The 12,202-nt window shown below is 36.5% G+C and overlaps 1 protein-coding gene across 3 annotated transcripts in view; it reads left to right on the top strand.

Annotated features, from left to right (window-relative positions):
• RyR (Ryanodine receptor) overlaps positions 1-12,202 on the top strand; it is a 1,703,288-nt gene that overhangs the window by 1,102,211 nt on the left and 588,875 nt on the right. The gene's annotated exons all lie outside the window — the stretch shown is intronic.

Genomic DNA, 12,202 nt, shown 5'->3' with positions numbered 1-12,202 from the left:
CAATACTTATTCTTTTTTTTAAATAGATTCACCCTTCACTACTCAAATATATGATTCCCAGTGCCTCATTTTCCACATCTCCTGCAACATTATTATTATGATATTATTATTAAAATCCTTCATCAGTCCATTCATTATTTCCCTTTCTGTAGAATTCATTTATAGAAACACAATATCTAATTTATAGAAACACAATGAAGATGTTAGCCACATATCTGTATAATGTTTGTGGAAGACTACTATGAGGAGTAGTCTTCCACAAACATTATACAGATATGTGGCTAACATCTTCAACATATAGCTATATCTATAAATATGTCAGAGAAGCAAAAGAAAAGAGAGGTGAAAGGGAAGAGAGAGAGTATAGTATAAAGGAGAGAGTATAAGTAGAGAGAGTTTGTATGGAGACTGCATGACATGAGTAGTGTTAGGTTTCTGGTACATCTCCTCTTGTTTTTATATTTCAGAAGACCATGTATCTTTAACCTGTCCTCATATGAATTCCATAGGCCAAATATCATCTTGGTTACCCTTGAGTTGTGCTTTTCAAATGTATATATAATATATACATTACACGCAGTAATTCAGAGAGAGCCTCTTTAGCTAAGTCAGTATAGATGAAGCCTTTATAAAGACCTGGGTTCAATTCCAATCCATGATGTTTTGTAACAACAGTTGTGACGAAACTCAGGTTTTTCATCTCTCAGAACAGGTATACTGGCCCATGAACACACATGGATCTTTTAGATTTAGCTACAAAGCCTTTTTTTATTTCTACAAGTCAGTGTTCTCTTGGACATTGCAGTAATCAAATGTGATGACTTAATTCCATAGCAATACAGTCCTTGTCCTTAAACTTCAGTTTTTCTATCCACATCAACCCCCCCCCTCCCACACACACACAGGTCTTGGGCTTTATCTGCTCTGCTCCTCATAGTAGTCTTCCACACTTTCCTCTTATTTTCTGACAACTACATATCCCCAGCTCAGTATATTTACATACAAGTTAACAACAATTGTCCCAAAACATACCACTGGGACACACCACAAGTGCTGTTACTCTTCCAAAATACTGTTCCTCCCATGCCAACTTACCAATTTTCTGATATCCAGTAGACATCCATCTGTTATCTAATGTCAACTGTTCCAATTTAATTATGTATTTGTCGTATGACAATCTGATAAAGGCAGATGTGTTGCTATGCATTTTGGGAAAGGCTACTATCGAGACTGATCGTAACCTTTGTTGAGGTCCTAGCAGTGAGAGCTACATTCAGAAAAATACTAAGATTGAATTAATGCAGATGTTATATATATTTTTTTGATATGCAAGTAGCACAAAAGCATTTCCAGAGTATTTTAATAATATGAGATATCTTTTTTTTCTATATCCCTTCCCATAATGCATAGCAAATAAACATCCAAAAGGCATATGGGATACTGAGGCAATTGATGTGAAGTCAGCAGTTTCTATATACAAGTAGCCTAGTTATGAAGAGGCTTCACACACACTTTCTGTTTGCTTACCATTGAGTGAAGATTTTAAAAAGAGACAAGTATAATTTTTATTATTATTATGATTCAGGATCTTCACAGAGTCACAAGACTCATCATGGCAGACCTATCTAAGAAAAGACAAAGTCTATCATACCATTCCTTGAACTCATTCATTATTTGTGCTCTCACCACTCTATCAGACAATTCATTCCACAGTTCAACTCCATCCAAAGGAACCATTTCTCATTCTCTTGCTCATAACTTCCTTTCACAACTTCAATGGATGGTCCCTTCTATTTGCTCTTTTTCCATTAAATGAAAGAACTCATAAGTTTCAACCCTCTTAGTACCTCTCAGCAGTTTATATGTCTCAATCATATCACCTCTCCTTCTATATACCAAACTTTACAGTCTGCATTACCTTGGTCTATCCTCATAACTAACATTCAGCAGTCCTGATATGATTTTTGTTATTGACCTCTGTGCTCTTTCTAAGGTTAATTTGTCCTCTTAAAATCCTGGGGACCAAATTTGAGCAGAATAGTCCAAATGTCGACCAATCAGAATTTGAATGGAATGAGAGCTCTTTTATATCTGCTGATCAGCATCTTTTTCAGTATTGCAGCAATCCTCTGAGTTACCCTCACCACCTTTGAAATATGTTCACTGAATTTCAGGTTTCTATCAATCATCATCCCCAAGATCTTTTGCCTGCCCACTTCCTCCAGTACAGTTCTTCCAACAGAGATGAAGCCTCTCATTGATGTATCCCAAACTTCAAGAATTTACATTTTGCTGAATTAAACTGATATCCCCCCATTGATATGCCCATCTGTCCACTTTATTTAAATCCTCTTGAAGGGATACCATACATGTATTAATAAAACCCTTCCCAGCTTCACATCATCTGAAAACAACTGAATATCCCCCTGCAATCCATTGAAAACATCACTGATATAAAGGTTAAACAGTACAGATCCCAGTATTTAGCCCTGTGGGACTTAACTTGTAACTTTCTGCTTCATTGATACCGCTCCCTAATATACAACTCTGAAATATCTATCACATAGCCAATCCCCAATCCAGTTCACTAACTTGACATCTAAATACATGTGCTAATATCAGCTTATCATATGGAATTCTGTCAAACATGTTTATAAAAATCCAAAAATATGGCAGAATATGCCTTACCCTCATCAACTGCTGTTGTTACTTTATTACAAAAGGCAATCAGATTACTAAATAAGCACAATAATAGTTTGACACTTTCATTCTCCTGCATCCTTATGCAATGGCATTATCTTACCTTCCTTCAACTGTGTTATGTATATTTATGTTGTTGCTTTCTCTATATCATACCTTGTTCTACCTCTAAATAGCCTGCTTTCTAATCTACTGTTGTGCCCTTAAAATATTAATTCAGTACTATTTCCTTTTCGGATATTGGCAAAATTTATTTTTATGCTGTGCCAGCCAATATCCTATAACAGAAGAGACTTTTGTTCAGGGAAACAAGTCCAAATTCAAAAGGGATACATACAGTTATTAATCTTATGCTAGTGCTGTGCAGATTCAGATAGCAGTCATGACCTGAATCTCACTTAACAATAATATCTAATTCCTTCCTGCCAAAAGGTTCTATTTCATAAGTGGTGGTTTGAATTCGTAATCAGGCATAAACTCAGGTATAATATCCATATCATATCATATCTATATTGTTGCACTGATATGATGGTCGGCTTGTCGAGAGCTCCTGTAAAGATCAGTAGTATTTTATGTTATCATTGGCAATTTTACTGGAATTTTATGTAGTATTATTTGCTTTTCGTATCTTAGTGTGTCTGTGCGATTTTTGTGTGTTTTCTGTGTTTCAATTATTTTTAAGATACGAGAGCGTCCACATAGCACCGATTAAAAAAAATGGCGGTCAGGTCACCATGTTTGTTTAAGAATTTGGATATAAAAGAATTTATGCAATGCGCAGTCTGTGAGATGTATGCTTTGTGGAGAGCAGTTGGAGTCTGGTTAGATGGTGATTGTGGAGTGAATATGTGCAGAAAGTATAAGGAGAATGAGGATTGGGTGGCGAGAGTGATATCGTTAAAGAAAGTCAGAATATAGAAAATAGTGATGTGATAAGAAATTGCAAGGTAGTTCCAGATAGGTGTGAGAGTGATGTTGAAATTGTAATTGAAGGTAAAAATACAGAACGAATGGACGATTTAAATGATAATGAAAATGGTGAGATAGATGCAAGTAGTGAGATCACACGGTCGAGCGGAGTGATATGTAGAGCAAAGTGGCAGCTGAAGCATATGCAAAAATGTGTACCGAACGTACCAACTAATAAACGGCGAAAGTCTGATACGAGAAATAAGAGAATATTCGTAAACATAAACAAAATGAAGGAGCGAGTACTGTACGGAGATTCATTATTGAGGTGTGATAGTTGAGAGTTTGACGAAATCGTACCAGCCGGGTGTGAACATTAAGGACATCAGCGAGTCTATTAGAGCACAAAAACAGAGGGTGAAAGAAATGATAGTCATGGCAGGAACAAATGATTTGAAAGAATACAAAATGGAAATGATAGAAGATGTGAGAGAATTACTTGAGGTAGCAAAAGAGAAGAGTGAGAGAGTTAGGATGGTGAGTACTTTGCCACGGTATGACAGTGAAGTGTGTAGAAGGAGGGCCATAATTGCCAATGACTTTATGCACGGATTATGCATGGAGAGTGGTGTGGAATTTGTGGATGTGTGGAATGAGTTTGATGGGCGAAAGGATTTATATAAGATGGATGGTTTACATTTGAATGGATTTGGTGTATGGAGGCTTGAAAAAGTGTTGATGAATGAAGTGGAAGTGAATGTACAGACTCAGGGAAACTAGATTTATTAAGGGGGGGGGAAGTAGATATGCAGACTTTAGGGAGGCAGTTGAGTGTATGAATGAGTATAATATGCCCGAGCGAGTACGAAGGACACAAATCAGAATGGGATAGTTAGTATAAGGCATCAAAGTAGGGATGGGACTAACGGGCTTCTGCAATTCATGAACACTAATGCCAGGAGTATTAGGAACAAGTAGGAGGAATTTTTGGCCTTGGTTGATACTTCCAGGCCACAGGTTGTTGGTATTAGTGAAACATGGCTGACAGAAGATGATAAAGCTAGTGGGATTGAATGTGACGTGTGACGGGTATAGCGTGTTCAGGAGTGACAGGGACAATAAAAAGGGGGGAGGAGTGTTATCGATGTTATTGTTATTTCAGTTATTAAATAGAGTAGGAGTGAGATGGACGAACGGCGAAATTAAGCAAGCAGTGTTCTAAAAGAAGTTGTTATGGAGGAAATACAAGACAGTTTGAAGTGAACAGATGCATGAAAAATATAAAGTGCAGACCAGAAAAGTGAAAAAAATGGTTAAAAAGAAAAAGTAGAATATGAGAGGAGATTGGCCACTCAGGTCAAAGCTAATCCAAGAGAATTTTTCTGCTATCTGACAAGCAAGAGGGAAAATAATTATTGCAGGTTGATACTGGTGGATAGTTATAGTAGCAGAGTAACCATAGCAAATGATATAGTGGAATTATTTAATAAACACTTCATCAGTGTATCAGGCAACCAAAAAAAAGTTCATGTGATTTCTCATAACAAAAATTAATCAACTGCAGAAATTTTCATAACATGTTTTATTCATTAAAATTAGCACCTTCACAATTTACAGCTCTCTCTCAAAAAGATACAAATTTGTAAATTCCACTTTTGTTTTTAGAAGTGCAACCTCTGCTTCGATCTCTGTTTTATTGTGGAACTGCCTATTTCACGTGTGATTGTATTGCACCAAAAAATATGATAATCTTTTGGAGAAATGTCAGGAGAATATGGAGGTTACACTCTTAACTTTCGTTAGGTGACAGCCGATGATAAGTTCACTTTCTGTTTGAATACAAGATCCATTTTTCATTACAAGTGAGCAAGTAATCCAAAAATGGCTTATTTTTATGACATGAAAGAAGTGAGGAACAAATTGATAGCCTTTGAAATTTATTTGAAATTTGATAATGCATGTGGGACCCATTTGCTTAGCTTCCATGATTTTCCAAGTCGATGTAAGTGTAAAAGAATTGTTTCACCACTCACATTAAACATTTGTGAAAGTTTTGATATGTTAATGTATAATTATTTTTAACACTGGTACATAATTTCTCATTATCAATAATGGATGGTTCTCCTGAATGTAGTACATCTTCAAGTGATTCATCACCAGAAACAAATTTTTTAAACATTTCTGTGAAGTACATTCTGCTACTGCATCTTTTCCAAATGCCACACATATCTTATGGGATGCTTCTGAAGCCTTTGTACCAAGTTTAAATTTGTAAAACAGACAAGCCTGAATTATACCAGGCTCAATTGACATTTTAAAAGAGTTCAAAGTCACAGAAAAAGAGTACACACCAAGTTAGAGCACACCGATTGATTGATGCATATTTGTGCCTTACGCTGCACATACAAAAATTGCACTCTGCAAACCATTACAAAATAAAACAAGTCATTGCAGCAAACTACCAAATACTGTACAAAATTTTTTGGTTACCTGATATATCATTAGTGGTATGAATGATGCTGTTCAACATGTAGAAGGGAGGCAAGAATTAGGAAATTAAATGTGAAAGAAACAGAAGTGTACCAAGTGTTGCTCAGGTTAGATGTCAATAAGACTGTTAGAATGGATGACATATCACTACGTATTTTTAAAGAATATGCAAAAAAAAAAAAAAAAGTTAGCCAGGCCCTTGACCTGGTTATTTAATGAAAGTCTTGCAGTGAGGAAGGTGCCTAAGGAGTGGAAAGAAGGCAAAATAATACCTCTCCTCAAGTGTGGTTCGAGAACAGAAGTTTCTAATTATAGACAGGTCTGTATCTGCAGTTGTGATCCAAGTGTTGGAAAAATTGGTTAGAAATAGAACACAGGATTGGGTTGATGAACATAAGATTCTCTATGATGGTCAGTATGGATTTCTGAAGGACAGGTATTGTTTTAGCAATCTGCTTATGTTTTATGATAAGGTGATGGATGTGCTGGATAAGGGAGAATCATATTACACAGTGATATTCTTGGACTTTGCAAAAGCATTTGATAGATTACCACATCATAAGATGGTATACAAGCTGCAGAGGATAGGAATAAATAGTATATTGGTTAGATGGATTGGAGAATGGCTTTATGAACAATACCAGCAAGTTATGTCTGATGGAGTAGTGTCTCAGAAAAGGAAGGTGACCAGTGGGATGCCACTGGGTTCTGTTCTTGGGCTTCTACTCTTTAACTTATTTGTTAATGATATTATTTCATGTTGATTGACTGGGGATCTTCAAATATTTGCCGATTATGCAAAGTTAGGTAGAATTATCAGGAGTAGTACTGATGTTAATTCTCTACAGGAATATTTGAATAGACTTTTAGCTTGGACAAATGAGTGGGGTTGCAGTTTTAATATTGATAAATGCAAGGACATCTATCACTAAATCCCTATAAATTCCTTAATATGATGCAAAGTTAGGTAGAATTATCAGGAGTAGTACTGATGTTAATTCTCTACAAGAATATTTGAATAGACTTTTAGCTTGGACAAATGAGTGGGGTTGCAGTTTTAATATTGATAAATGCAAGGTGTTACACTTTGAGATACAGAGATACAAGGCTATTTACTGTAATGAGGGAGCTCTATTATCACTCCAAGATTGCAAGATTTGGGATCTTGGAGTGATGGTAGACAGATGACTGAAGTTCCAGGAGATTTGCATCAGACGTTTTGCAGATACTGTACATCATATTGCTGCTATGATAAAAAAAGTACATTGACATGCAGGGATAAGGAGGTGGTGGTGCCTCTACATAAGTCATTCGTCAGACCACATATAGCTATTGTGCTCATATTTGGTCTCTTAGTTTTCATTATGATGTGGAAACACTAGAGAGGGTCCAAAGATGAATAACCAAATCAAGATATCAAGACTCTGGAGTGTTGTTTATGAAGAGCATTTGAGAGAATGTGGATTTGAGAGATTGTTGGATAGGAGGAAAAGAGGAGATGTGATAGAGATCTTGAAGTCAGTTGAGGGAGTCTATCAGATTAATACAGAAGGAATTATAAAAAGAGTGAATGTTAAGATAGGAAGAACGAGAGGCCATTCCTGGAAGTTGCATAAAGATATGGTGAAGAAGGGTATGAGGAGTAGATATTTTATGTGGTTAGTGAGTTCTTAGTGAGTGGAATGCATTGCCTGAGTGCATTGTGAATACAGGTAGTGTAAATAACTTCAAAGCTCATTATGATAGACATGGTTGAGTGGATCTTCCACGATAAATCTGTTGACTCTATGGAGGTTACCAAATAATTATTATTATTATTACCCAAGATCCCATGGAGTCAAAGACTCATCTAGGAGTGCTTTAAACACACTCAAATTCTTAGCAGACACCACACTCCCAGGCAAGGCATTCCAGTCATTCACAACTGTGCATGAAAAAAACCTGCCTCTCACTCCCCTACTTACACCCTCTTTATACAGCTTCCAGGGATGCCCTCTGGTTCTCCCCTGGTCTCCCACTATTTTCTGTAGAACCTCTCCAGCATTGATACTATAACAATCCCTTAATAACTTATAGGTCTCTATCATATATCCCCTCCTCCTGTCCACCAGACTCTGCAAGTTGCATCTTCTCAATCTTTCCTCATACTCAACATTCCAGAGATCAGAAACTACCTTAGTCAGTCGCCTCTGGACCCTCTCCAACATCTCTTCATCCTTCTGAAAACCAGGTGACCAAACTGGGCACAATAATCCATGTGTGGCCTAATCAAAGCCTGATACAATGGAACAAGAATCTCCCTATTTCATTTCTACAAGTCATTTTCCTCCACATCATTTCCAGAAACCTTCACAATTTTGGCTATGTGTCCCTTAAATTTTAGAACCTTATCCACTATCACCCCCAGATCTCTTATTTCCTCCACCTCTGACAATATATCCTCACCAAGCATAAATTCTGCATCCCATTTTTGTTTTCCAAATTTTAAAACCTTACATTTTGCAACATTGAACTCGCATCCCCATTCCCATGCCAAATCACTCAATTTATTCAAGTCTTCTTGTAAGGCCACAACATCTTCTCTACTCTTCACGGTTTGTCCCATCTTTGCATCATCTGCAAACAACTGAATATCCAAATCTTCACCAATATCATTAATATACAAGTTAAACAGCAATGGCCCTAAAACAGATCCCTGAGGCACACCACTAGTAACTTTCCTTTTCCTGGAAAGCGCTCCCCATACACAGCTTATTGATACCTATCAGGTAGTCAGTCTCCAATCTAATGCACAAATCTAGCAGGCCTGCAAAATTCTAGTCATGAAAAGTTGTCTGGAAACTATTAACTGTTTCTGATTTATTTTTGACCACTGATTTCAAATATTCTTCCATTTTTCTCTATCATGTAAGGATTTTTCACAAAATGAATCTCAATATTTCAGTAAAATAGCTTTAAAATGCACTATATTAAGTAAAATAACAGTATTTAAAATTTTCTGTAAACATTTTTTGAATGAAAGTATTGGAAAAAAAAATTAATTAAAGTAATTAAAGATTAATATTTAGTACATACTTCATATTTCATTGTCTTTTTCTTTTTCCTTCAAAGCTTCTTTTTTTAACTTTTTCTGTGAAATTCTTTTCCGGGTCATCTCTGGGCAACATCCAGCAATAGTCCGTCATCGTGTTGATATTCCACTTGCCCTGATACCTTCCTTCCATCTCTTTGATGTCTTGATGGAATCACTTTTCGTGATTCCACCTTGCTCTTCGCTGACAGTTCCCAGATTCTCAAAAAAATAGTCTAAATGAAAGTTGATAAAATGCACTTTTAAGCTCATGGAGCATCCCAAATCCTCAAATTTCTGTAGAATGTCTTCCACAATCATTTTATAGTTAGGGTCCTTGTGATTTCCAAAAAATTTAGTCACCACTTCTTTCAAAGCTTTCCACTCTTCTTTTTCAACAGTTGCCATTTTTGATTCAAACAGTTTATCCTATTGTAGATAGTATAAACAGTCCTACATATAAACTAGCCAAACATTTAGCAAAATTACTAACCACTCACACAAACAATTCTCCCTCTTTTGTTAAAAATTCTACCCACCTAAAAAGTATTTTAGAAAACCACACCTTAAATAGTTCAGACCTAATGGTGAGTTTTGATATCACCTCATTATTCACTAATGTACCACTGATTGAAACACTTAACTTACTAAATTCACAATTTCCCCCAGATATATCCCAGCTATTTAAATTCACAGTACAGGCAGGTTATTTTACATGGAAAGGGAAAATATACAAACAGTTAGATGGGACGGCTATGGGTTCACCTCTTTCTCCCCCCTTAGCCAACTTCTACATAGAACATCTGGAAAAATTAGCTATCAACACAGCCACTCTCAAACCTAGCCTCTGGCTACGCTATATTGACGATGTGTTTGCCATTTGGCCACATGGCCCAGACACATTGAATACATTTTTAGCGCACCTAAATAGCCAGCATCCTAAAATCCACTTTACAATGGAACTAGAAGCCAATGACTGCCTGCCTTTCTTGGACACACTGATCACACGTCTTCCAGAAGGTACCTTATCATTTTCTGTTTACAGAAAACCCACACATACAGGGAGATACTTACACAAACAATCACACCATCACCCTTCTCAACAATATGGTATCTTAAAAACACTAACCCATAGAGCTAGAACAATCTGTTCCAATGACAGTACTCTCACTGCTGAACTTTCTCACCTACGTCAAACCTTCTTAAACAATGGTTATAATCCCCGTAAAATAGATAACATACTAAATGCTACCCATAAATCCCCTCTATCTACTACAGAAGACTACAACAAAACAATCATCACCATCCCATACATTAAAGGCACATCTGAAAAGATATCTAGGGTGCTTAACAAACACCAATTACGCACAGTATTTAAACCTTATAAAAAATTAGCAACTCTCATCCGTTCACCCAAGGACAAATGCACTCCTTTATCACATCCTGGTGTCTATGAAGTGCCCTGTTCTTGCCATCAAGCCTACTACGGACAGACAGGAAGAAATGTGGACATCCGCCTCAGTGAACACAAAAAATATATCCGACACTTTCGCTATGGTAAGTCGGGTCTGGCAGACCATGCTCTGGATACCCCTGCACACAGGATCAATTGGAAAGAAACAAAAGTAATGCACAGAAGCTTCTACAAGTCAGAGTGGTTGTTCCTGGAATCAACAGAAGCCTTGAAACATACCCCAAACCTTAACAAGTATGGCTGTATAAATCTACCAAAGATTTGGGAGACAGTCATCCTAAGACCAAATTAATATTTATTACTTTTATTTTTTATCATTTGGACTACTATTTCAAAACTTGGAATTTTTTTTTTTTTTTTAACCTAGATGGCGCCATATTAGGACCTTAGTCTTGTGTTGCACGCTGCAATCACTTATACTGTCCCCACTGTTACACTGGATTGTGGTTGTCTTGCCTTTGTAACAAACTTTGTGTTGTGTGCTCTGAAGATGCTGGATATAAGACCAGCGAAATATTAGCTTTTAAGTTAATAAATAGTTATTTGCTTAACCATCTGTGTTCTTTTATACCGTGAAACCTATCATAACATGTCTGACGAACACATAAGCCTATCCACGAGTTTATCCTTCATAAGTTTTCTGATGTCTGGACTGATAAAAATACCTTCTTCCAATTTTGCTGTAGATAATCCTGGAAATTGTGCACAGATGTATTTAAAACACTCTCCTTCTTTTGACAAAGCCTTGACAAATTGCTTCGTTAATCCCAGCTTTATGAAGCATGGGTAAAAGGATTTTTCCCGAGCAACCAAAGTTTCGTGTAACACATTTTTACTTCCAGGTTCTAATGTGACTCTTTCTGGCTATTCCTTCTTGATCCAACGTTGCTCTCTATCTCGGCTGTCCCACTCACACAAAAAGCACAAGTATTTGGTGTATTCCTCTTTGTTAGGTGAATTTTTGCAACCTCTTGAAACCATTACAAAAACCACTTAAAACACAGTTAAATGAATTTTAACAAATGACATCGACAGTATTACACGACCCTACATAAAAACATTAAAAAACCATAAACACATTAAATTAAATCTTCTCACTAACTTTGAAAATAGGCCACCTTTCAGAAATATGATAACCTTAGTAGTCAACAACTAAAGTTCAACTAAAGAATCACACAAGAAAATGTGTCTGTGACAATAGGAAAGTCATCTGTTATCTTGGCAAATCAGATGCAAAGTAGCCATCTGCACTTTTATCTGCATTCCTCCCTCCCTTCCTCTCCTATCTTAAGATTGAGAAGTTTCGTGGAAATTTCTTTATTTACCATAAAAAGGCACTTCAAAAAAGCACTTATACAATTAATTAACTGTAAATAAAGGAGAATGAAAATATTGAAAGTTTATTTTTCACTTGGTTAGAGTATAATAAAATTAGTTTAATCCTTTATCCAAGTGTGCGCAAACAAAGTTTGCACCTGAAAGTATCTTCAGGACTGGGTTAAGGTGGTACAACACCAGGCAACTCGTTGCAAAGGTGGAGCAAGCTACCAACACTCCTA

This window comes from Typopeltis vanoorti, chromosome 10 (genome assembly GCF_054136105.1).
Source record: "Typopeltis vanoorti isolate ZY-2024b chromosome 10, IOZ_Tvanoo_1.0, whole genome shotgun sequence".
Lineage (NCBI taxonomy): Eukaryota > Metazoa > Arthropoda > Arachnida > Uropygi > Thelyphonidae > Typopeltis > Typopeltis vanoorti.
The sequence above is the reverse complement of the archived record's forward strand: the minus strand, read 5'-3'. Positions and strand labels throughout refer to the sequence as shown.